Consider the following 26,557-nt stretch of genomic DNA (forward strand, 5'->3'; position numbering starts at 1 on the left):
AGTGGGCGGTGGGTGATGATTTCATTTTCATGAGGGTCATGCTTGAATTCCAACAGTGTAAGCTCTGATGGTGGGACCGCACCAAAGAAAGGTTAGAATGCAGGATATTTTTGGCAAGGAGTCCTCCCAGTGAACCCCGGGGTTCATGGAGTAAGGGCAGCTGCCTTCTGTGCAGGTGGGTAGGCAGCACTTCCTCCCATTAGAGACCAATTGCTTCCGTGAAGCAGGTTTCTGAGCATCTGCTTTGGCCACCTCCACACCCATGCCTGGTACCACCTCTGAAAGTGTTCTAAGCATACACAGGAACTTCCCACACTGGGAGTCTTCTTTGACATAACTAGGATGTACCATTAGTGGAGACTTCTCCACAGAGGAGACTGACCATCTCATCCAATTGTTGCTGAAGGAAGCACCTTATTATCCCTGAAAAGCCTATGCGGAAGGAAGGCGGCATGACCATGTATTCCATTTCTTGGTATGGACAGGAGTTCTTCTGTCTGCTATTTTTGGGGACCAAGACATAGGAGACCTTGTTACAGTTTGCAGTTACTCTGTGATTACGTGCAGAGCTCATCCCTGCTGGCTGACATTTGTAAAGACCATTGCTGTTTGCACAGCCAGCTGTTTCTTGAAGGGCTTGTCCATGATTTTAGAAGCTGTGCTGTTTGTAGAGTGTGTTGCTTGCAGAACTGGGCATCCCATGCAGAGCTCATCACCATCTGCAAAGTTTGCTGCCACTGGTAAAGTTTCTTGGGGTTTGCAGAGCCATTGCTTACAAAGCTCATTAGGGTTTGCAGAACCCATCGCAGCTCGTGGAGCCTGTTGTTTGCTGTGTCACTTTGCTTGCACAGTTAGTTCTTCACTGGTTTTAGAACCAGTTACTGTTTGTAGAATCCATTGTCTTTTGCAGATGCTGGCTTTGTAGGCTGAGCTCATCAGTATCCACAAAGCTTGTTGCTATCTGCGGAGCTTGGATGGCTCTGCTCGTGGAGAACCTTCGTTTCTTGCCCAGCTCCTCTTAGTTGGAGCAGTCATTTCTATTCACGAGTCTGATATTGCTTACAGGGTGCACCACTGATGATGGAGCCCTGGGACACTTTCTGATTCTACTTTCTTTGCCTGTACTTTCTGCCTTGTGATGAATTGTCAAGGACGCGTGACCATACCATTGGGGTTTGAAGTGTTTTCTTGCACACAGGTTTTGGATTCTTTCCAAGGTGGCTGCTGAGTTCAGAATTTACATCTTTTCTCTCTGTCCTAGTGGGTCCTCATGATGCTGGCTCCATATTTAGATTCAGTTTCTTCTCTAAAGCCAAGGTGTCTGAGTTTTCTTTCTCCCAGGCAGGGACCTAGATTCTCTTGACCTTTGTCAATAAGATATCATGTCCTTCCGTCCATCTGTTGTCCACAGCATGGAGACCTAGTGTTTCCATATTCACCGTCACCTGTATAGTTCATGGTCGTGATGTTTTGGCAGTGGGAGAATAAGGACAGGACAGAACAGGACAGGAATGTGTGATACATGTGAGCCCTACTCTGTGACTTGGGCTATGTGAACTTGGCCTCAGGACTCAGGAGTTCACATGATTATCTTTGGCTGCTTTGCCTTATTGGCCTTTGCTTTGGGTGGGCTGTGCTCAGCCCCATGAGAAAGTGGGGAGGGGCCTTGGCACTTATGCGAGGCAGTTCTTGGCTACAGCTGGTGCACCCCAATCAATCCTGGTCACCTTTGGATACATTCAGTCCCTCATCCCACATCAACTTAGGAACACTTGCTGGGTTGAGTGTTATTTGTAGAAACACAATCTTCTAAATAAATGTCTCTAAAAGACAGGGTTGGAATGAAATGGTTTGTGGTTTGTCATATTGAAAGACTTCAGAAAACAACAAGGAAGATTGGCTAGCAATTTCCGTGTAGCTCTTAGTAGTTCAGATTCAGAATGATCCAGCAGTATTGGCTAAGAGGAATAGAATAGAAGGGATATTAACCTGATGACATGGTGCTTCTTCTGGAACTTTCCTAAGCATCACCACTGCCTAGGAATTGCCATGTTTGAACATGAACTGGTCTATGCAGAGATCTTAACTCAAAAGGTTTCTCCTCTCAGGAAGTCTAATACGGAAACTCAAGTCAGGAGATAGTTTCTCACTTCATAACAGGAGTTCGTTGGACACATTTAAAATGGATTATACTCTTTCCTGTAGCCCAGCTAGGAATGCAGCTTCTATGCTGAGTAGGAAGGCTGGGATTGCCCTCATTTATTCCTCAGAATCCCCCTGGAAGTCCCAGCTGAGGACTCTGTCTGGGCCAGCTCCTGATAGTGAGAGTCTGGATATGTCCAGCTATCCCTGTCTTCGTGCTTTTGCATGACCAGAGGCTCAGTTTATTGAGTAAATCCACAGACGGAGCTGGAAGCAAATTCTCTCCCTTTCTAAAAAACCCATTTTTCTGTCCTTTGTTCTTAGAAGAAATTGGAGCTCCAGATAAGTCTCCTTGTTGGCTTTGTCCACAGGGCCTGAGGCGAGAACTGCTGCTCAGGAGATAATTCAGAGTGCTAATGGCATACAGATGCATGCTAATTCATGTGCACACACACAAATTAGGCTGCAATTATCACAGGAACTATTTGCTAATGCTGGTTACCATTTGAACCATTACTCAGCATTGGTTACCACAGCCGGCTGGTCAATATGGTTCAGCATGAGGCCTGCCTCTCAGCCAGCCTTAGAAACTAACAGAAACTTGCATCAACAACAAGTAACAGCAAGTAACAGCCGTGGGTTGATTCAAAGTGGGAGGTGGGTCTCCCAAGGTTTGCCATGGGAATGGAACAATCCTGCTGGAAAATGACACTTGGATCCCATGGGGCAGGGAGGAGGAAAAGCCAGCAACACATGCCATATAATATGATGCATTCTATGTACGGAAGACCGAGAGTGTAACGCACGCACTGTGTTCTTTCCATTCAACAGCTCTTCCCTGGCTGTCTACTGGGGGCCTGGAGAGCTAGGGGCTCAGGTTGAGAAAAGTGGCTTGTAAGATAAGACCCAGTGCACAGAAGCAACTAGCTACCAGCAAGTATGGTGGCTAGTCCTGGAGGAGTTTATCTGGCTTCCCTGCAGAAGGTGGGGATTTGAGTCTTGCTGTCACAGATTTTACTGCAGCTGAGCAGAAGGCCAGAATCACAGCCAGAACCTCCCATGAGCGCTGTGGTTGTGCAGCACAGTGATCAGTGCCACCAAGTCATAGTAGTAGCTTTGGCTCTCTGAGTGGCTGCCATTGCCTAGTCCTCTGACTGCCTGTGAAGGAAGGGACCGTCATGTACTTTTGCAAATAAGAAGATGGAGGCCAGCAAGGGTAAGAGATTAGCTCCAAGGCCCCAGGGTTGGTGTACAGTTAGAACCTGGTATATCTGACTGTATGTCAGTGAGGACACTCCAAAGGACAGGCATGACTAGGGGTTATCGAGAGGAATGGTCATAATGGTACCTCTGACAGTGCTGAGTTCATCCTACCAGAGCAGAAGTGTGTCCCAGAGCCAGTGAGTGATGAATGCTTGGTTCTCAGCAAGTGGAAAGAGGGCAGAGAAAATGACGAGCTCTTCTCTTACCACAACATTGTTGGTCCCTTGAAGAACACCCAAGAAGCCAGCAGAGGTAGGAGGATATATTAGGGTTACCCACTGTATCCATTTGACTGTCTCTGTCCAAGAAAGATGTCTCCATCACTGCCTGAAGGCCTCAGGCAGGAAAAAGGAGAAGAGAGCTTGCTGATCTCCTGGACTGTTCAGTGGACCCCAGGGAACAGTCTGTCCAGCTTCCCTTCAGGCAACAAACTGGGGTTCCCACTGCTGGCTCTGGGTGCTTTGTCTCCTCTCTCTAGCCACACCTCTGCTCCCTTGGAGACTATCCTGTTTGACTGGCCTACAGGCATCACCAACTGCTCTGCTAATCCCTGAGATCTCTGAGTGGTCTGCTGGGTAGGCTCCCAACCACCAAAGACTGGAGTCAGCAGCGAGCCTGACCTCATCTACTGGCCAATGCTGTGGCTGGCACTGATGTCCACTCTTCTACATTGTTGGGGCCCCCATATTTGCTGAGAGAGGAGGGGAGATGCAGGGAGATGCTCTTCAGGCCCCTTAAGGGGAAGAAAAGGGGCAGTGTGCAGGATATACAGACCAAGCAGTGCAAGGTTCACAATGAATAAGATCCAGTTGAAATGCCCTAGTTTTCTACTGAGTGCAAGGTGGAACCCAGTCTGTGCCCAGGGGAAAACAGGAGGAGAAGACCAAGTCCTTGTCCTCAGGGAGCTCCTTTGCAGGAATTGCAGAAATTCATAGACATTCCTAGAGAACTTTCTTCTTAGATAGGGTCCTTGTGAGACTTTGTGGGTCTGACAAAACCAGCAGCCTAGTTTGCAAGTGCAAATTGAAAATGTGGAGCCTCTGGTTAAAAAATGATTAATAATTTCAAGATGGTGTTGGCTGTGGAGCACTAACCCAAGCGGGATGTCTTCTGAGTGTGAGGACTTTGTGGGAGTCAGCAGGACACATGCCCATAAGACTGGCCCTGGCTACAGTGGTCAGGGAAGGAAGACCCCGGGTGTCACTAGGCCTTCATGTGGTGGACCATGTCAGATAATTCACAAAGAAAATTTTAAGCCTGTCATTTCATGGGGCCTTTGCAGAACCCCATGAATTTGAAAAAAAAATTATTCTTTCTATTTTTCAGAAGAGGATCCTAAGACCTAGGGAGATTAAGTTGTCTTCCTAAGGTCACATAAAGAGTCACAAGTGGAAATGGAAAACAAACAGTTTTCAGACTTGAGAGAAATGTTCCTTTCTGTCTGCTCTGTTCCTTCTTTTGACCTGGAACTCCAGCCCTCCAGGGTCACATCACCACAACCGACTTGGGCCAGAGATCTTTCCTAGGAGAGTGTTTCCCCGTGCAAGGACCTCTTGCATTCCTAGTGCCCCTGCCCAGTCCCTTCTTGTCCCGTAGAGATCCCAGCTTCTGCTCTGCAGCGCCCACACCCACTGAGTGCTCCTGCCAACCTGGTATTTTTTTTTACCTTTGAGGGCAGTTTTCCAATCTGCCCCCTCCCAACCAACCGAGTGTGACATTTTACTGTCAGGTTCCTACCTCCCAGCAGGGCGATCCAGGGCCGCTAATGAGGCCTCCTCTGGATTATGGTAATGTCGTCCTCCTGTCCCTTCCCCCACACAGAGCCAGCTCGCATCACACAGGCCACCCCCAGACCCCCAAATCCCTCCTCCTGACCCCAAACTTGGGTAACCCTCCCTGACAGGCCCCCAGCCCCCTGGCATATTTACAGAAATGCCACTCAGCAGAACGACCCAAATCAAATGAACGTTAACGGGAAAGCTGCTAGCTTCCAAATTAGCGGTGCATAATTAGTTTCATGCATAAACCTCTGGAAAGCACAGGGTGCAGGCTGGTGAGAGAGACAATTAGTTTTTGTGAGGATGAAGAGGAAGAGCAGAAAAGGAGTGGGAGAAGGTGGAGAGGAGTCCCGGCTGAGTGAGGCACAGATGGCATTTGTATACAGCAAAACTCCACTCGTGTGGTGGGACCTTTCAGTGACTACAGCTGGAGTCCTTGCAGACTCCCCTCCAAGTCCAGTTCACTCCTCCCCATTCCTATTGTTGTGACTGCAGGACAACTGAGGCTGGCCTTTCCAGGCCTTTGACTGGGTCCACATAGAGGGGAAAAGGACCACTCTTGGACCCTCCCGGAGAAACCTGAGCTTTGTCTGTTCTATGACTCAGGATTCTGCCTGGTGTGAGCCTCGGTGCTCTGCTCTGTCTGGCTCACTGTTCTGGGATTGGAGGTGTGTTTTGCAGACAGGCTGGCTGAAAACCACAGCCCTTAGAGTTTCAGAGCTCCTGGCTCTCTGTGGGTCACAGAGCAGCCCTGCCACCGGAAACACCTTGCCAATAAGGAGATCCCCTTGCCGCTTGCCCTGGTGGGTGAACATGTGTCTGGGGCTATTAAGACATCGCCAAACCTCGAAACTCAGCTCACAGCCCTCACCCCCACCAAGGACCCTGCACAGGAAGACAGTGAGAGAAAGCTTGATTGCAGTCAGATAAGGTCCTGGAAGGACCCATTCCTTATAGGCAATCCCAGTGGGTGAAGGACAGGTCCACCAGGGCTCCCCTTGGGCCCTCACACGTCCTTTAGGACACCACCATGCTCAAGAACCCCTTGCACTGCTTCTGGGCAGGTCTCACCTCCACAGGCCTTACCTAATTTCCTCACCTCTCAACTGGGGATAAAAACACCTGACCTCCCTTCCTTAGCTTTGTGAAGATTAACCACATCAGAAGGTGAAGGGTTTCCTATGGAGGCAGCAGATGATCTGACAGAGGCCCATGGAAGGAGGCTAAAGCTTACTGTGGGTGTGGATCCCAGTCTCCAGCTTGGGATGGCTGGTGTCTCCCAGGGTGGGGTTCTGCTTCGTCTGTAGGCCTGTCCCTAGGAGATGCCATGGTCTGCCCAGGAAAGCTCTCTACATGGAGGCGTGCAGTCTTTATTGCTTATTGCATATTATTTATTTAATCTTAATTTATAATTGCTTGATTGCCAGAAGATCTTATTGCCATGGGGACAGAAATGTGCTGGCCAGTCCTCAGTAAAGAATGATTTTCCTGCCATAAATAAGCAGAATAGCCAATCAACTACCCATCAAACTGCCTGGCCCTGGCACAAACAGAACAGCACTAATGAGACACAACATGCATTAGCATAATGCACTACCAAGGGAAGCAAGCTGGCCTCTGAGAGCACCCAGACCACGGTGGAGGATGGGAATGGGTGGCCCTTCATTTGGGCACTTGGGGAGGGCTCTCTGTGAGCCCCTCAATGGCAACTGAGCACCCCCAAGGAGCTGGGGCTTGTCTCACTGGGGTCATTGTTGCTGATGCACTTTGCTTCAGGACAGAAGGTTTAGCTGTGGACCCCACTATGCTCCTGGTGCTGGACTGGGTCTGTGGGTACCATCAGGGGACTCTTGTGTCTGTTTGGGGAAATAGAATTCATGATAGGAAACACAGTGAATGTGAGTGAGAGCACTGAGTGGAGTAGGTGGTCTGTGCAGCAAGTGCTGCAGAAGATGATGAGGTCAGGGGGGCAGGAAAGGTTGTGTGAAGGAGAAAGATATGGAGGAAAGGGACCAAGGGGAGGGAACGGGGAAATACTGTGGATGATATTGGAACAAATGGTATTGTTACATCGTGTGCGTGGTGTGGATGAATATGTAACAATGAATCCCACTGCTATGTATAATTATAAAGTACCAATAAAAATATGGGGGGAAAATACATGCACACCACAAGCAAGAATTGGCATTGGGGCCTGTTCAGATGAGAGTCACAGCATGGGCACAGGCAGGGAGAGAAGGCAGCACTGTGTGCTGGCAACAGAAAGATGGTAGTCCCCGTGCTGGGGTTAGGGATCTGAGGCTTGTTTAGTAGCACCAGGGAGTCATAGAGAGTTCTGGAGAGTTCTGGAAAGATCAACCTACCAAAGTTGAAGGCCACTGTGGACCAAGGTTAACCATGTTCCTTCCCTAGCTCACCTCTGTCTTTCCCCTTCCCAGGCTGGCTGGGACTAGGCTCCAAGAGGGGCCATATAACTCGAATGAGCTCTTTCTGCCTGCTCTTTGTCTTGGTCAGCTGCTTAAAACCAAGCCCGAGACAGCGACCCACCACCACAGAGCTGAGCTCCCCAAAGATGAGATGGATGTCTGTAGGCCACATGGCTGAGATGCTCTGGAGGAAGTGGAAGAGGAGAAGAAGGAATAAACACCCATCACATTAATAAGGGTTTGGGAGAAGTGAGGACTGAAGCCAGGAGTCTCCAGATGGTGTTTAGTGAAATGACAGTTTGATGCTTAAGAGGAAAAATGGAAGTGTGGTGTACTGTGAGCTCCTATATTATGGGATGGGGATGAGGGATGGGGGCACCAGGAGCCTGGTGGAATGCCTGCACTTTCAAAAGCCTGGAGAGCCTGTTCTAGGTTCTAGTAGAGAGGGCACACTCTCCCCAGTGTAGCTGCTCAGGGCCCTGCAAGATGAATCTGGTCCCAAAGGTTCAGTTTCTCACTCACATATTCCAATGGTCACAGCTACTGAGAACTTATCAGGCCAGTCTTGTGCCAACACTGGGTCCACCAGGGAGAGTAGGATCCAGCCCCTGCTCTCAAAGAGTGCACATTCCGTGGAAGAGAAAGGCAGAGACGTCACCTTAAACTCTGTCAAACTTTGGTATACTTAAGGACACTCTGCAAATACAGGAGGGTGGATCTCATTCAGGTTTCTCTGGACAGGGTAAGGTTTCCAGAAGAAAGGGGTGCTCTGAGCTGAGTTTGAAATGCTAACCAAGGCCTGGCCTGGCAAAAGAAGCTTGGGCTCTAGGAGAATGGCAGGCAAGGAAAATGAAAGGGTGATACCTAAGTCTGGAGCCCCTGGCACCTTAGTGGGGGACATCCGAGTACGTGCAGCCTAGATCCTGGTGCTGTCAGGCATTGGTGAAGAGAAGCTGGGCTAATGGTCACAGATGGATGGATGAGGGCCTGATGTAGGACGTGGATGTCACCTATGGCTGGTGGAGAATTAGGGAAGGGTATTTAGCTGGAGGGAGGGGGCAGGGACTTCCACCTGATCCCACTTCGTTTCCTATGTACAGTATCATTGGGGGACATCAGAAATCTGCTCTGGAGAATATCTTCTCTATAGTGCCTGAAATCCTACCATCAGCTCTGTTTGGGGGTTAAATTGAACACTCCTAGCATCCATTCTTGACACTGCAGGAGCTCTCTGCTCTCATCTAGAAGGAGGGATCTGGGGCCTGTAGGGCTGGGAGGTCTGAGAGCAAGGGTCCCAGAGGGTGGGAGGACATTTCCATGATGTAGAGAATGCAGAGGAACTTGACCCTGATCATCTTGGGCATGATCTGGGGCACCGCCACCAGACAGAACTTTGGGAAGAACTATAAGAAGGGCGACACCTTTTTTTTTTGTGAGCATTGGAGAGCCATGTGCTTGAGATTAGCTGTCTGGCAGAGTTGAAGGCCACTGTGGACCAGATTGAAGACTGCAGAGGCTGTGTCAGTGGTGCCAGTGGGGAAGCAGACGGGGGAGGGGTGTGGGGAGACAAAGGGGAGAGTGGGGGAAGGAGAGTCAAGGAGGAGCTCCAGGCTTTGGAATCCATTCTGTTTCGATTTCCCCCCAAGTCACACAGCTGCCAGGGTTCAGACAGACGCTGTGATTAGCATTTTAATGCATTTCAGAGGACCTTGTCCAAACTGCTCTGGAAATCAGAAATCAAGAGTTTATCTTCAGCTGTCCCTACAGAGCCACATTCTCTTCCAATTCCAAAGGAGCCTGGGGAAGGGAGCTCATGCGCACATGTGGATTTTTGTGCCTATATGTGGGCGTGGTTAGGGCATCTGTGTGTTTATATGTGCACGTGCATCTGTGATGGGTACGCTCCTTTGTGTACACATGTATGCCACGCATCCTGCTGTGTTCATGTGTGCATGCATGTGTGTGATGATTGTGTACATGGAGCTAGCTGTATCTGTGAGCGCATGTGCACACTTTGCATGAGTGTGCCTGTTCTACTTTGTGCCTTTGCATGTGCAATTTCACCCAGGATCACTCATATGGAAGAGGAGACTCCGCGCTGGTTGAAAACAGGTCAGCGCTGAGTGACTCAGGCTGTCAGGGCATCTGGGCCTCAGGTAATGGGAAGTGCATTTCAAATGCAGCTTTGGCTGCTCGGCCTGATCATGCTTCAAACAATACAGTCTGTCGGGTGGCATATCTGAAGGCACGCTTCTGCTCGGTCTGTCCTCACAAGCTTCACTAGAGTCCCAGGAGGGTTCAGGAAGCCAGGAGCTCTCCTGACACCCATGTGTGATGGGTGAACCCAGGTTCCCTCTACTTGCCTCACAAGGTCCTTCTCCTGCCACTCTGATCTGGCCACATGTCATATCTGCCAAGCTTGTTCCCCTTCAAGCCATTCTACTAACTGGAGATGGAAGGGTTTTTTCTCCTGCCCTTGTCACTTTCCCAGGACATACTTCAACTCCAAACACAGATTCCAGGGACCATTTTTCCAGCCCAAGCACAATGAAATCATCACCATCCTTCCTTAGAGGGAAGTTAATAAACTTTATAAGACTGGATCAGCTTTCAGGGAGTTGAACATCACCTCTGGCTCCTTCAGGGTCTAGGGTCAACTATAACTCCAGATCTTTAACCCCTGCCAGACCAGTTCAGCCTTGTTGCATTACAGCAATATCTGTGTGTCTTCTCATGGGCCCCTCCCCCACCCAGGGTGGCTCTCTGCTCAACCTGCACAGCACAAGCAGCCCCGTGGAATTGGGGGATGCATGCCCTGGGGCGGGGGCCCAGGAAGCAGCAGACAGTTCCTTGTGAACTTGTTTAATGTAAATACATCCTCTATTTATCTTTGGCTGTTAATAAATTCATGCATTATTAGAAAATCCCTCATACCAGCAGACCCGCTGTGTTAGATCAGCTCGTTTTAAGAGATTTCCTGTTGGCAGGATTCAAAGCCCACACCTGCAGCCGGCCCAGGCACAAGGATTTAACTAAACGCTGCAGATAATTAGATCAGTTAACCTCGCAAATTAAAACAAGCACATCGCATTAGCTGAGTTTATCCTAAAAGAAAATATTAAGTTCTCCCAAATAAATCGTTTAATAAGACTACAGGAAGATGGCACATATAGTCTTCCCCAAACCTGGGGGCAGGAGTGAGGGAGGGCTCACACTGTGGCCGACTGGTAGGTTTGCCTCCATTGACTGATCGACTGGGGACGAATGGGGTTCTTGCTGGGTGACCTAATGGGAGTAGAAAGTGTCCAAGGAACAAGGTGGAGGCCGAAGCACACAACAAACAGCAAAGCTCCACAGGCCTGAGAGAATCAAGGGGTGTCAGTGGGATCTCTCCCAACCTGCCATCTCATAATGCAGGGCAGAACCTGATGAATCCCTGGGGATTGTTAGAGAATGGGTGCTCATGCCCACAGGGAAGACTTTCTGGAGGGGCTATGACTCCCTATGACTTTGCTACTGAAAGTTCCTTGCATCTGTTAGACGCTGAATTCTTAAAGAGTTGGTTGAAGTCTGTTTAGTTCAAGCCCACCAAGTCAAAGCAAAGGGTAACGTGTTTTTTAGGAAAAATTGGTCTTTGCTAAACCCAGCGTACAAAAAAGAATTCGAGTGTAGACACAACTACTTTCTGCAGGAATATGTCGTCTATCTAAGAGAAGAGTGCTTCCAAGTGGCTTACTAGTACTCAGAGTCACACCGTCACTGTGCTAATTACACATGTTTTGTATCTGTTCATTAAAGCAGGCTAGGCAGGACATTAACTTGAAAACAGTGTTGGATTGTCTACTCTGAAGTAATAAAAGTGTACTGAGCACGCCCCTTAATATGGATGCTAATGGAAATGGGTGTCCTCCCAAGCACTTCTGAATTACAGCAGGTTTCCTCGATTTGTCAATCATGGAGGCTCTTGGAGATAAAGACCACATGGCAGAAGAGCAGGGACTCAAAGGGAGCATCTCAGCAGAGCTGTGTCCAACTGCCTCTGGACTGTCACAGGTACGTAAAAAATGTGGAGGGCGTGCAAGGGAGGGTGATGGGTAATGCAAAGGCCCCTTCACACTCTACTTTCTGAGGTGCCCTGGCCTTCAGGAGGGAAACAGTGGCAGAGAAGAGTCCTCCTTATGGATCGAGTTCTTCTAGCACAAAAGAAGTAATTGGTGTTTTCTCCTCGTGTGCGTACGTGTGTGTAGGGGATGAGCCTCTCTGTTGTTTTGCATTTACCATAAATCTGAATGTTCAAGGAACTCCGATGTGCAGTAATGAGGTGGCTTAGGAATCTCTCCTGTACCATGTGACCTGCCCTGCGCCGAGACTTTCTTCACCTGGTAGAAAAAGCTCTCCAAGTGCTCAGGAGAATGCCAAGTTCCCTCATCAGCTTCAGGGACCCAGAGGGAGCCAAATTTCTCCTTAACCCCATGCCAACAGGACTTAACCAGGACCACGGGGAGAGCCTCTACCAGGTACACTTCCAACCTGGCCCCAGGTATGCCATGTCTGCCCACTGAGGCTGCTCTTGGGAAAGGAAATCAAGGAAGGCTTCCTATGGTGCCCAGCCCCTCACTGGTCTGCTCAAGCCTCCCCATCCACACACTCTGCATTCTACAGTGAGGCAGTCACTCTCCTATTCAGAAGTGACCAAATTCCTCAGTGGAACATTTCATGCCCTCCTCAAAGGGACCCCAACCCATTCATGACTCATGACCCCCAATCCCCGTCCTAGTGAACCCCAGGCAGTGTGCGTCCTCACCACAACCTCTCCTTCCTCCTCCTTTTCTTTGCTCATGCTGTCACCTCACCGACATTCAGTCTTCGTCCCTCTCATCCACCACATCCTGCCTATCCCTGGGGACCCTGCCCCAATGCCCAGCACAATGTGGCTCCTGGAGGGCACTCATGAATACCCATCACCTTGCTGTGCTCCCGAGCTATGTGAGCTCCAGATTCCAGCCCAGAGTCTCGATCTGCTGTCCTCTAATTGTATGGCATGTATGCCTTTTCTCCTCTTTAGGAGGGAAGCCCCAAGGGGCAGCAGGGTCCTTGACCTCTCCTCACTTCCACCTGCCAAGCAGCACCTAGTGCGGGGCCATGCTCCTGGTGGGTGCTCAGGAAACACCGAATTGAATTAAAAGCCTTCTCTCAGGCTCTGAGCGGTTCCAGCTGTCGGATGCCAGCTGTCAGGGCGGCTGGGAGAGACTGAATGCATATTCATTTCAGAGCCTCTGTCTCCCTGCCTTGAAGGGCCTCTGGACTGTTTTTAAACAACATGGGTATCTGGGGCATGATCTTATTCTTGCTCTCGCTGGCTAGGGTTCTTAAGCTTTGGGGCTCCCCTCATGTAGCTTCCAGGGGTGCTACCTGTTATGGGGGTGAAAGATGGTGAACGAAGAGTGCAGAGCAAGAATGTAGGTCCCCTGTGGGGATCGTGAAAACCATTAGAATAGACATAACTAATGGCTTTCCTTGGGGCACAAAAGGAATGATCTTGAACCATCTTCGAACAGCTGGGCTTGGCAGGAATAGGTCCAGGGGTCTCTCCGGATGCTCCTGCCACTTCCATAACTGGCCCCCATTCAGGGGCTGGCCAGTCCTGCGCTAGGTTATGCAGCTAGGAGGTTTGCTGCTACATACTGAGGTCAGCTGTCCTCCAGACCTAGGATGTCAGGGGATGGGCGTGGACCAGAAAGGGCCAGGTGGGGAGACTCACTGCCTCTGAGGAGACAGATGCACAGCAGCAAGAGAGGCAGCAGTAGAGAGAATGTGACTGTTTCTTATATGCAAGCAGGATGCCCCGCACTTTGCATGCGCTACCACGTGTGATCCACAAGAGACTCCTGTGTGAAAGTGCCACTGGCATCCTGGGGCTGAGATAAGGATACTGAGGCACAAAGAAATGAAGTGACCACCCAAGGTCACACAGCTCAGAGTGGCAGAGCCGGGACTGGAAGCAGACTGGATGAATCAGGGCCTGAGCCCACCCAACAGCATGGATGGGGTTTTGACCCGAGGGTCCTTAGTGTTCTCTGAGGAGGAAGACCCTGGAAAGCGTGGAGTGGTCATGAGGGCATCTCTGGGATGGAGGCTGGGGAATGTAGGACCCCTGGCTTTGAATGGGGCTGAGGACAGAGATTGACCCAGTGGGGTCTTTTATGATAGGAAAGCAAATCAAACTTGGGTGAAATCATGGAACCTTGGCTCATTTCCCAGCACTGATTTGGTTCAATGTGATAACTGTCTGTTTTGTTCTACCTGCACAGGTGACTGGGACTATGCTTCAACACACCTGTGCCCAGACATTCACTGCTTGCTGGGACAGCACATGCCCCTTGAGGTTGGGGAGAGCCTAGCAGGCCTTCCTCATGGTGCAGGTAAAGGCCAGAGGAAGGGACTCAGGGACCGAGTGCAGCACAGGACAGCCTCATGCCCTCTCTGCTCCTTCCCCCCAGTTCCTGGGTTAGTTGGGTGAAGCTCACCAGGAGGGCTGAGGCTCATTTCTCAAGCAGGTGTGTGGAGTGCCTTATTCCACACCTCTTACCACGGCCCAGAAGAGGCAGTTTCTGAAAAATAAGGTTGGCACCACTTCCAGGCCCTGGAAGCAGGACGACCCACTTTCAGAGGGTGTGTGCCCACCAGTGCAACCATTGAAGAGTGGGAGCGGGGAAGTGCCTGTGGAAGGCCTGTGACGTGGGAACAGTGTCTGGTGGCCTGCTGGCCTTTCAGGCTTTAATAATTAAGCCATATGCAGAGGTGCAGAAGAACACAGTTCAAGGAAGACACAGCTAGGCCCGGTGTGCTGGTGCATGACTGTAATCCCAGCCACTGGGAGGCTGAGGCAGGAGGATGGCAAATTTGATGCCAGCCTCAAAAACGTAGTGGGATCCTGTCTCAAAACCAAAAATAAAAAGGGTTGGAGATGAAACTCAGTGGAAGAGTGTCCCTGGGTTCAATCCCTGATACTGAAAAAAAAAAAAAAAAAAAAAAAAAAAAGTCCAGATGGCACAGATATGGTGCCTAAAGGGCTGACGTGTTATTCCCTCCCCATTGTGAGATCCACGCAATTAGAAGCCATGTCAGGAGTTGGAATACACCAGCTGAGTGAGCAGCGCTGTGTGGAAGAGCAACGCATCTGACACTACTCTCTCGAGCCTCAGCCTCCTCCCACTAGCCTGGCTGCGGTCTAAGGGCAGGCGCACAGGTCCTGGGTCTGGGTGGGGCTGTTGTTCCCCCCAGCCTGCTCTTCTGTAGCCCGTGCCTGTCCCTGCTACCTGTGGTACTCACCCCTCGTCTTTTTCACCAGCAGAAGCACAAAGCACAATTTTGTTCATGGCAGATAGGTGCCTAGTCTTTGGAATACATTCCCTTTGTCTCTCCTACAGCTAGGATGACCCTGTGACATAATTTTGCCCAGTGAGACATACATAGATGTCTACTGGGGAGGGCATCTTTATTATTTACATTCCTGACAAGAGGGACAGGGGTTAGCTGGATCCACCCTGCTTTACTGGAGATGTGATGCATTGGACTGGGGCAACCATTTTATAACTGTGAGGGAAAGACTCTGACCCTGACATTGTTATGCTGCTGAGCTAACACCAGACCCCAGACTCCGTGATGTGCAAAAATAAAAAAACCCAGAGCTCCATTTGTTGACGCTACTGCAGCCAAATGTTATTTCTCACCAACATGGGGGTCACTGAAACTGAAGTTCAGAGAGGTTAAGTGGTCTTCCTGGGACACACAGTCAGTAAGGCATCAGGCAGAGATGTGGCTGAAGTTGGTTCTGCTTTCCATGCAGAACAATACTTCCACAATCCAAGGACAGGTCAGGTGCATGGATGCCTGTGGAGCCATTACCCTGCATGATGACACTGCCTTACCCTGGTGCGGTTGTGGCTTCCTAGGGTTGTTCTCTAGGATGATGAGAGAAGAGTGAGCTCTTCAGCCAGACTCTCCTGGGCTTTGTGGCCTTGGGCATGCCCCTGTACCTCAGCTTCCTCTTCTGTGAAACAACACAGATAATGCTTAGCTGAGAGCCCCTGTGTGATAGTGTATTAAATGAGATAATATTTGTGCAGTGTCTGGCTCTTGGTGAATGGCAGCTGTCATTGGTTGGAGAAGCAGGATTCCTTTTTCTACCCTCCTTTCCATACTCCTGGGGAGTATGGTGTTAGACTTGATCACCTGCAGAGGCAGGCAGTGTCCTGCCCATGACCTCTTGCCCTCCCCACCTCGATGATAGTGACCTGACTTCCAGCTCACACTTCTGGTTCCAGAACTTTCTATGGATGTGAAACTAATTTTGAAGCAAGCCAGAAGAGCTGGGGAATTAATGACCTGTGGGCACATGCTCAGCCAAAGCCTGGTGGGAATCGGTGTATCAGTAGCCCAGCTCCCTGGACCCTGAGAGGTATGACTCTGGGTGGTGCGCCTGACACTGGTTCTGGAGTCCCCAGTGGGGTTAAGCTCCTCTCACAGTGGAGGCTGCTCTGCCTGATAACATGCCCTTTATTGATTTCTTCTCTTCCCTGTCGCACTTCTCACCATTGACTGTGCTTCCTGGGGTCACTGTCCAAAGCCCATTCGAGCAAACACCACTTGCATTCAAATGCTTGCCTAGAGTCTGGGACATTCAAACTAAGACAATGTCCTCTAGTGCCTAAAGTTAGGCTGGTGGCCGCCAAACTTTTTCATGCCCATAGATTCCCTAGCAATCTTGTTCAAATGCAGAGGGTACAGCCTGGGTGATGTGACTCAGACAGTCTGGAGTGGCTCCTGAGACTGCATTTTGAACAGGGTCCCGAGGAAGCTCGTGCGCTGGCCCAGTGTCCACGCTTTGGCTAGGGCCGACTCACGGAGGTTGAGACTGGAGGGAGATTGGTGTCACTGAGGGTAGACGAGGAGAGTTTTGCAGAGGAAGGCAGGTCCTGAAGCCCTGGGAGGATTCTGGTAGGTAGGCAGGAGGAGGCAGGGCCTTTCCAGGGAGAAGGGAAGCTGAAGACTTTATGGGCAGAAGCCACACCTATTGTGTGAAGGATTTGGGGGATGACAGACCTTCTGGGAGTTGATTGGCATGTGTAGACTGTAAGAAGCTGGAGGTTCTGAAGCACTGTAGTGTAAGGAAGTTGTCCTCATTAAGCACACACTCCTGATTTTCATCCGTGACTCCAGAAGAAAAAATCAGGCTTCCCTGGCTCCCCAAAGTCTTCTTCCTCTTACAACCTACTTCAATTTAATTGTTGACAGTCCCCCAAAGACCCAAGTGCTAAAGGCTTGGTTCTCAGGGTGCCTCTATGGGGAGGTGGTGGAGTTTTTAGGCGATGAATTTATGGGAGGATATCAGGGAATTTCAGGCATGCCCTTAAGGGGATTGTGAATCCCTTTTTCTATTTATGTTTGCTCCCTAGCTTATGATGTAAGCAATTTTGCCCTGCCATGTGCTAACATGATGTGCTTGCTTCACTACAGGCCCCAAAGTAGTGGGGTCAATTGATCATGTGCTGGAACCTCTAAAATCGTGAGCTAACATAAAACTTTTCTCTTTATAAGTTAATTATCTCAGGAATTTTATCACAGTGTGGAAAACTGACAAATGCACTACCTTTCCAACTCCTTATCCCTCACACACACAGAATTCTATCCTCCCCTTCTGTGTAGTCCCTTTTGATTATTACTATTCGCAAGCCTCTTCCTTCTCTGAAATGCAATGGGGCATTATAGTCCAAGATGCATATTTGAGCCATTTTATATTCTTATTATTCTCTAATTATTTTGTATATGAATTAATAGTCACAGGCTTTTATTTTGGCAAAGGAACCTGGAGGTCACTCACATCATTGTTTTGTCATTAAAAATCCCACTTGGCTTGTTTATAGCAATCCATAGCATAGGGCTTATACATATGATTTCCACTAGAAGTGAGAAAACTCACACCCAAGTCATCCAGCAGGTTGGTGCCCTCTGTGCAGTCGACCAGTGTTTGAAGGGCCAAATGGAGAGCTGAGTATGCTTTGCTTCTTCTGTGCTGTGCAGGGCAGGGCGTAGAGTTGGGTGACAGGATCACCTTCAACACATCAGCCTTGTGCCCACTTAGCGGCCAGGAGAGGAAGTTACCTGCATGGTGCCCCCTGGTGGTCATATGAAGACATACAGCAAGTGCCTTGGACAATCACATGCACTTGAGGCACAATAAACTTGGGGCACCCTAGAGAGACCTCATTCTTTTGAACTCTGGGACTTTTTCCTTTACAACAACTCTCTTCATAAGAAATGAAGAATAAAGAACAATACTGTCTTTGCTATCATCACCTAGGGTTGCTCCTCTTTGATGGTAAATGACAGCCCACAGTTACAGAGCCCCACTGGTCAGCAACACAGACTTCTGGCCCTATGCTGGCCCCCACACATGCTCTGTAGAAGAAATGCCATCAACCCCCAAACACATCAATCTGGAAGCTGCAACTCACATAGACATTCTGTTAGCCTTGCTTTCTTGCAAAGGTCAAGAAGTCCTTTAACAGCATTACATGGACTCATACAGGCATGGCCTTCACTGTAACCTCAGGCTCCCTCTCCTGAGGATGTACACCTTCCATGCATGCCCACGCTCACACCTGCACCAGCTGCAGCTGCCCAGGCCCAAGCACATCCACCAGCAGTTCCTTTACACATTTATGGCCACTAAGGGAGGTCTTCTCTTTTCAAATGTACCCCTGCTAGGTGAGCAAAACTGGAAACTCTCCAGGGGTGCCTGGTGATGATACAGATAGAGGAGGAGCTGTGAGAATGGACTTGCTAGGATGCCCCTGGGAGGTGCCAAGGCCAGCAGTGTCACTCAGCAGAGAGAAGGCTGCCTGCCACCTGTCTACCCATCTTGCTCTGAACCAGGTCCAGTCCCCAGCACAGGTACAGGCGAGCACTGGGGTCTGGGACTCCCAAGAGCAAAATCTACAGTTAACAGAGCAGCTTGGGGAGCACAGGGTGGCCCAGAATGCCCTCTGGGGATTGGAGAGCTCCCTGGGGGCAGAGTTCATCCAAAGGAAGTGACTTTGGACATGGGCCTCCGAGGATGAACATAACTCTCCAGGCAGAGGGAATGGCATGGGAAAGAGGAACTTGAAGGAAGGTGAAATGCTTGGGCAAGAGCACCGTGGGTCTGGAGGTTTGTGACCGGGGGAGGGGTGAAGGCTGGGTGAAGGCCGTGGTGACAGGTGAGAGCTTTATCTCGTAAGGATCAGCTTGGCCATCCTATGTGGAATCTATCAACGGGGTGGCTGGACAATTTCAGGGCACCCTGCTTTGCCTCATCAGAGTCCTAGGCACTTTGTATCACCACCATTTTTCGTCCCTAAAGGTTCTTCTCTCTGCGCCGTGAGTTGTCTTCACACTTGCCTCCCAAACCAGATTACAGACTACTTCAGCAACTGGCTTACGTTCCATGCCCGACACTCTGCCTTGTAAACTGCAGGTTATCCACACATGGTGCTGGGCTGATTCCCGTGGTGACTGAGATTCAACCAGGCAGGAGCCCCACTGCACAAAGAGGTGAGATGCCTGCCTGGTGTCCTTAGAAAGACACCTGAGCAGAGGGCAGAAGTGGGCTTGACACCAGAAGTCTGGCCCCAGCCTGAGGCAGGTGGTGTGGCTGGTGTGCCTCAGGGAGGAACACATTTGACCCTCTTTATTACACTTGTCACCAGTGGCGTCAGGTGGTGGAGAGCAGGAGACACAATCAGGCTCATTCTCCCATTCTTCCCTCATCTCCCTGTCTTCTAAAGTAATGTGAGTGACGTGAACTCTATTATTCTTTGAAGTACAAATTGTGTCAAAGCTAGAAGGGCTCCAGGAGGAATGGGGCCCACTGCTTCCCTCCTATCCCAGAAGGTGGCTTCAGGGAGAGTCTGGGCTGAGCCAGGTCGAGTAAGGTCACATAGCCTGCTCTGGTAGTCTGGACCCTCACTCCCAGCCAGGCTGGCTCCACAAACTTAAGTGCTCTCTTGCTATTTCTTTCTTTCAAGTACCTGACTGTGGACACAGGGGTTCTCTGGATTTTTCAGATAGATTTATTAGGGAGCCTCACTGAGCACAGGCCATGTCCAGGCCTGGGCTGTGTTGGAAGGATCACAGAGAAGACTGGGTCCCTAGAGGAGTCAAGAGTTACTCATTTGACAAATGTACCCCCCCAACACCTGCCCCAGGCAGTGTGAATAAGGCCTAGAAGAAGAAAGTAGTCAGGGACAGTGTGGGCAAAGCCCCAGGGGAGGAGGAGGATGACTTCCAGACATCTTTTGGGGAGGGGAACAAAGAGGCTTCAGTGGAAACTGCAGGCCCTGGGTCTAAGGTGCAGGCCCGTGTGGAGGAAAGGCAAGATCTGTGGGTGCCACAGCAGCAGCCCTTCTGCCAAGCTGGCCCTGCCTCTGGATTTAAAACCCTTCTGACCTCTCCCCAGGACCCTTGGTGCTCCCTTCTGGATTATGGCCCCAGGCCTGTGTCATTTGGTGGACAGCTGTTGGGCTGGGCAGGATACAAGTCTGCCAGATCTGTCTGGGCCAGGGTTCTTCCAAAGGGAGGGGCTGGGGCATCCCCCATGTGGGTTTGGAGGAAGCAAATGTCCTGGTCCCAGCTCTGTCATGAGCGAATCCCCAACTCATGTCAGGCAGATCAGATTCCAGTGAGTCAGAGGAGAGGACTGACCAGGAGTTGGTGCTGAAGCTGGTGGCCCTTGGGCCAAAGCTGCCCTGCAGATGGAGATACGAGGGTGTGAGTGGCAGCCAGAAAGGAGCCTTCCTGCCCGGAGGTGGCTTTGCCCTCTGCTGCTGCTCTCTACTGCTCATAACTCCTTCTGCACTCACACTATCTGTGTGCCCACACCTCCTTTACCCCATGCTGTAGGGACCCTTGTGCTTGTCCCCCAAATGAATGAGAACTAGTGAGGAAGAGGAACATTCTTCTCTGGGGCCTCTCTGTCCTGCCTTCCACCCCATTCTTGGCCCTGAATACAGGGTTTCACTATTAGTTAACACTATTGATGTTTGGGGTCAGATCATTGTGGGTGACACTGTTTGGTGCACTAAAGACTATTTAGCAGCACTCCTAGCCTGTCTCTATCAGGTACCAGTAGCATTTCCAGACAATATCAAATGTCCCCTAGGGTACAAATATTCCCTCCCCTACAGGACAGATGGATGCTTCATTTTAGGCAATATGGGAAAGAAATATCGTATGTCACTTATTTTCTCAACAGAGAATGAAAAAAGCATGAGGCCAGGTGGGAATCACAGAGCAAGGGCTGGTGGGATCCCCATGATTCAGGACACCCTTGAAGAATTTTTTCCCTTTATCATGGAAGAGTCACAGGGAAACTCAGCATTATGGGTTGAATTGTGTCCCCTGCAAAAGATGCTGAAATCATAACCACCAGTCCTTGTGAATGAGACCTTGTGGAAATAGGGTCTTTGCAGGTGATCAAGTTGAGATGAAGTCATTAGATAGGCTCTAATCCAATAGGAGTGTTGTCCTAAGAGAGGGGAAGTTTTGAAAGAAAGAGTAGACAATGTACACAGGGAAGATAATGTGAGGAAACAGAGAGAACACCATTTATAACCAAGGAATGCCCATGGTTTCCAGAAGCCAGGAGAGGGGCATGGAACAGGTTCTTTCTCACAAACATCAGAAGAAACCAGACTTGCTGACATCTTGATTTGGAACTCTGAACTCCCGGAACTGTGAGACAATAAATTTCTGTGGTTTTAACCACCTAGTTGGTGGCACTTTGTTGCAACATTCCCATAACTAACACTTGGCAGGGACAGCAGGACTGGGGAACTGGAGGACTATGTGGAGCTAGCTGTGACACCATGATCTCAGGCAGAAACACAGAGGGAGGCAGGAACTGGGAGACTCCATGCAGATGCTGACAAGACCCAGTCTCACTGTACAGAGACAAACCCAACAGGACAGACAAGTGGAAATAAATACATCACGTTTCTAAAATGAAACGCTTTGATTGAGCCAATCATTAGAAGTTGTAAAACTACCCCGAAGAATTAACAGCCTTCGTACATGCTAACTACATCCATCATAAATTCGTCTTTAGTTTCTGTTATCATATCACTGTCTCTGGGGACCCCTGTCTTGTCATCATTTGCCCTTTATAATTTATTCATCTTGTTCTTGCCTGCATCCTTTCTACTTATCATTCATCTTTACAGTTGTACATAAAATGAGATGGATCCTTCAATGGCAGGGCTGTCAGGAAAGGAGATGGGCCTTGTCAGGGAAGCCCTGAAAGCTAGGAAAGGTCCCACTAGAGTACCCTATGGGTGTCAAGGTAGAGGAGGCATGGGCAAGGGGCGGGGAGGAGGAGGGGAGGAGATAGGAGAGACAGTGAGAAGGAGGAAAGAAAAAGATTCAAAATGAGAGAGAAAATAAGGGAGAGGAAAATGTCCATAGGAGAGGGAGGAGAGGAGAAAACAGGCAGAGAAAGAAGAAAGAAAAAAAGAGAGAGAAAGAAGAGAAAATGGGATTGTAAAGGAAAGTGAGAAGAAAGGAGAATGACAGGAGACACCCTGAGATGGGGGTGCTGGGAATTCAATTGAGCTTTCTTTTTTTTTTTTTTTTTTAAATTTTGAATTTTAACATCTTTCCTGGTAAACTCAAAGAAACGTGTACTGAATTTCCATGGAAATGACCCATCTTGAGTTGTGGTGACCTGAGTCAGTCGGGAATCATGATAGCAGGGACACTGCATGTCTGCTGAGCTGATTTGAGGGGTGGGGGCGGGAGGCAGCAGGGAAGACTGTGTTAGTTTGCTTTGTATTCTAGGGTTGCCAGAGTGAGGACACAAAAGCCAATCTTTAACTAGTGAATTGGAACTTTAATGTTTATCAAGCAGATATAGCTCCTCTCCCTGGCCGGCCCCGCCTCTCACCATTTCCAGGCCTCCTACTAACTGGACCCAGCTCTCCCCTTGCCAGCCCTAATGTGGAGAACTTTCTGCTGCCAAAGGAGCAAAGTGCTGCCCACCACTTGTCATATCTTCTGGGTTTCTCTAATCAGAGCCTCCCCCCCCTGAGGCCCTGTATTCCCAGCTTTGGAAACAGATGGGCTTTTCCTGGAAGACAATTCCCTGATAAGTCCTAAAGGCTGGAGGAGCTGGACCTAGTATAAGGACTGTATTTTTAAGGAGCACAAATCTTTCACAAGGTCTCCTGTGCACACTGGGCCCAAGGTAGCTCTCAGAGCAAGCAGGCTTCTGCTGCCCAGAGCATCTCTGGCTCAGGTGGGCAGGCAAGTGCAGGGCTCCTTGCCTGTGCATATGCCCATCCCTGAGCAGTTTCTCAGTTCTTTCATCTGACATACTCCTTCTACTCCCAGGTTTGTATTCCCAGCTGCCCAGGTCCCGAGGGAAAACTCTGGGCAATTCCTGTACTCCATAGTCATCTCAATCCCTGCTAAACTCCTCAGATGACTCGTGACGCTAACAGAGATGGGCATCCTGGGTGATGCTAGCAGACCCAGTGCTGTTTATCAATTGTGCAAACCTTGGTCTTCTCATCTGTGAGGAAGACTGAGGAAGACTCATATCTTCCTCAAAGGTGATTGTGAAAATAAAACATGGCAGTGGAGGTAATGTGCTTGGCTTCATACCAGTCACATAATAAATGCTTATCAATATTAATTGTGATTATTGAGCAATTGTCCACATTACCTATTTTTACACATTACCTATATCGCCGTCTTGTATTGTTAGTTATATTTATTTGTTGTGGCTTCTGTCCCTGACATGATGTATAACTGCAAGAAGGAGGAAAGGGGGATGTGTTTGGATCTCTGCTTCCTATGTGATACAGCACAGTACCTGATACACACTCAGGAAAGACTTGCTGATGGACTTAGCTTCACAATTGTTCCAGGTTGACTGTACCCCTTCACTAGTGGCACAAACACCGGAAACAGAAGGGAATGTGTTGCAGGGGCTAGGAGACCAGGAAGGAGTGAGATTGGAAAGTTGTGTGTGTGGGTATTTAGAAAAAGTGGATTCCACCTGTCTAGATTCTGGCAGAAGACCATGCTCAAAAGGACCCTAATGAACCTTCATGCTTTAGTAATCTCATCCTACTAAAACCAAGAAAAAGTGAAAAATAATAATCCATTTGTGACGCTGGTCCAGGATGGCTCCATCAGTCATTGGAGCAGCTTTGGATTAGGCTGATTCCTAAGGAAACCCCTCTGGTTTGTTAGAACAACCACTGTGATCTCGCTCCTGAGCTTCTGCTTATCCCAAGAGAAATGTTAATGCCCCTCTTCAGTCCCCAGAAGAGTGCCCCTGTTAAGGCACCTTCAGATCTGTGTCCATTGCTTTGCAGTAGTTATTGGTAGTGGGGGTGTATGTATTGGTAGGCAGACAACAATAATATTCTTTTTCTTGCTGGCAACAGGATGCTAGCTCTGTAACTTGCTGGGAAACAGATAATGCTACCTGTACTATCTTTCCCTGCTCTTTCTCTCTTCTGTGAGAAAGTGGAGGGCTGATTTTAATGGATTGATTTTAATGGATTTTGAAGTCTGGAAAAGTGCCTAAATTGCTGAGCTTACCAGTTTTCCAGGTTCTTTTTTCAATTTCATTCTCCTTAGTCAGATGTGGAGTGTGCCCACTGGGGCACCTAGTGTGGTCACCCCAGACAAGAAGAGGTCTCCCCTTTCCCCCTCAACCAAACAGGCAGCTCTGAGCACAGCACCAGCAGGCAGGAGCAGGTATTATTGGGTTGGGCAATAGCATTTTGCTTGGTCCTTTCCCTGCATCTGCTAGTGGTACACTCTCTCTGGTCTCAAAGGAGAGAAACAACTAACAATAATAATGCCAGTTGTGTTTTCTGGAATCAAAATGACTCTACTTTAAAGCATAATTTTACTCGTTCATTTTTTTTTTTCATTTTTCTGCATGTGAGTTTGTGAGGGGACAATGTGCCCTCAGAACTTGGAGCTGCAATTCTATCTTTTCTCCCTGTCCCTCCCCTCCATCTCCCCTGCTGGTCTGTGCCTGCCCTGAGAATTGTGTGATGAGGCTTTTGAGGCCATGAGTCTCCCTGAGAAGCCTTTGAAGAAAAGACGGTGTTCCAGGCTGCGGCTGGGGACTCTAGGCTATGTTTCAGCCCTGCCACTGGCCTCCATCTCCACCCCTCCCCTTTTCCAACATACATTCATATTTCTTTTTGCCCTTCCTCTCAAACTTGCCCAACTTGTCTTTGTGATTTCAGAAAAAATGCCACTGGATCTCCCAGTATGAAGGATTAGCACAGATTATGGGGAACAGTGTTAATTATTGGTGGAAGGGGGGCTGGCGCGTCACTCCAATGTGCTCCTGATTTCCCCTGGGCCTTTCTGCCTGGTAATAAGCCTTCTTTAATCTGGCAGGCCCCTTGGTGAAATCAGCACCACGGACAGTGATATTGATTGCTTCTGAGAAACCATCACAGCTGCTCAACCAAATTACCTTTGATATGTGACCTTTAATGTAATTACTGCAACATCAAAGTATTTCTATAAATTATTAAAGAACTAATACACTCCATCATTTAGCTATTCTATTATATGTAAAATAAACAACCACAAGTTAATGTTAGATCCTGAACAATCCACATTGGCAGCTGAAATTCTACCAGTTCCAGGCTTCTCTCCCCTTTCAGAATCCTAAGCCTCCTCCTCCCACCTTCTCTCTTTCCGTTTCCTCATCTGATTCCAGCTTTTAGCCATCATGAAACTCCCCAGCAGTCTCTCTCAAACTGATGAAGGGCCTCCCATAACAATGTGGTATTTTCTATTCCATTTGGGTGGCTCTAAAATATCTATCACAATCTCCCCCAAAACAAAGTACCATAAACACTTTATTAATCAGCACAAACCTTTCTCAGAAGCCTTTGATTATCTTACAATATGGCTTTATGCTTCACACATAACGTGGGGCGATGTGGAGCATATTTCTGCCATCTTACAGAGGGCACCCAGAAAGTAATTACTATAATATATGTGCATGCAGCTTCGCCACTAAAAAACCAACTGGGAATGGCCACCCTGCCAGAGCTGGGTTCCACACAAAATCTGTGCGGCGCTCCATTTCCATACATTTGCATCCGCGGGTATGTTATTAAGATGACTCAGCCCCGTGCTTTGCAATCACAAATACCAAAATACAATACAAAGGCTGTCTTAATGGAAGAAAGGGCCCATGTAATTCAGCACTCCCCACCCTGAAGGGGTAAAAAAAGATCTTTGATGCAAAGGAAGGCTGTCCCCGCCCCGGGTTGTATTTTCTCTCGGTCTACCTGGTTAACCTTTCCCGCTGTGGGGCAGAAATGGAAACGTGTGTTTACATACGGGTTGCTTGGTAAGAATGTAAACATGCATGTGTAAGGATGGCAGTGCATACACAGAGAACACACGTGCTTCCCCGCAGCGTCCATTGTATAAGCCTAAACATCGGATATTTATAAATTCTTTAAATTATGCCCACAAACACACATCTTTCCATTTATCTTTAGATACTCAGCAGCCGTATATCTCCCCCCCGCCCCATCTCTCTGAGCCCACAGGAGAGACCGCGCAGACCCTTGACCCGAGGAACACTTCTTATTTTATGGTGATGAACTAGCCTCGATAATAGCCATGGCTGATATCACACCCAGTTAGGGGGGCCATAAATAATTCTCCTCTCCCCCGCACAGAAGCTATAAACCAGGGCCGAGGCGCGATAGTTTATCAAAGACGAGGGCTGGCTCCTTAAATAAACCGCGGTGATCTCACTCGCGGCGCCGAGCTCGGGCCGGGAGGCGCCCCCTCCCATCGCAGCCCCCACCGCTGAAACAGCGGTGGCGGAGGACGCGCTCGGCCTGCCGGATC

General features: G+C 49.2%; 1 protein-coding gene across 44 annotated transcripts in view; it reads right to left on the reverse strand.

Moving 5' to 3' along the window:
• The window catches only part of CELF4 (CUGBP Elav-like family member 4), a gene marked incomplete at its 3' end in the record, with an annotated part of 292,274 nt that overhangs the window by 189,638 nt on the left and 76,079 nt on the right, over window positions 1–26,557 (reverse strand). The gene's annotated exons all lie outside the window — the stretch shown is intronic.

The sequence above is a fragment of the Sciurus vulgaris genome, assembly GCF_902686455.1.
Source record: "Sciurus vulgaris genome assembly, chromosome: 13".
Taxonomy (NCBI): domain Eukaryota; kingdom Metazoa; phylum Chordata; class Mammalia; order Rodentia; family Sciuridae; genus Sciurus; species Sciurus vulgaris.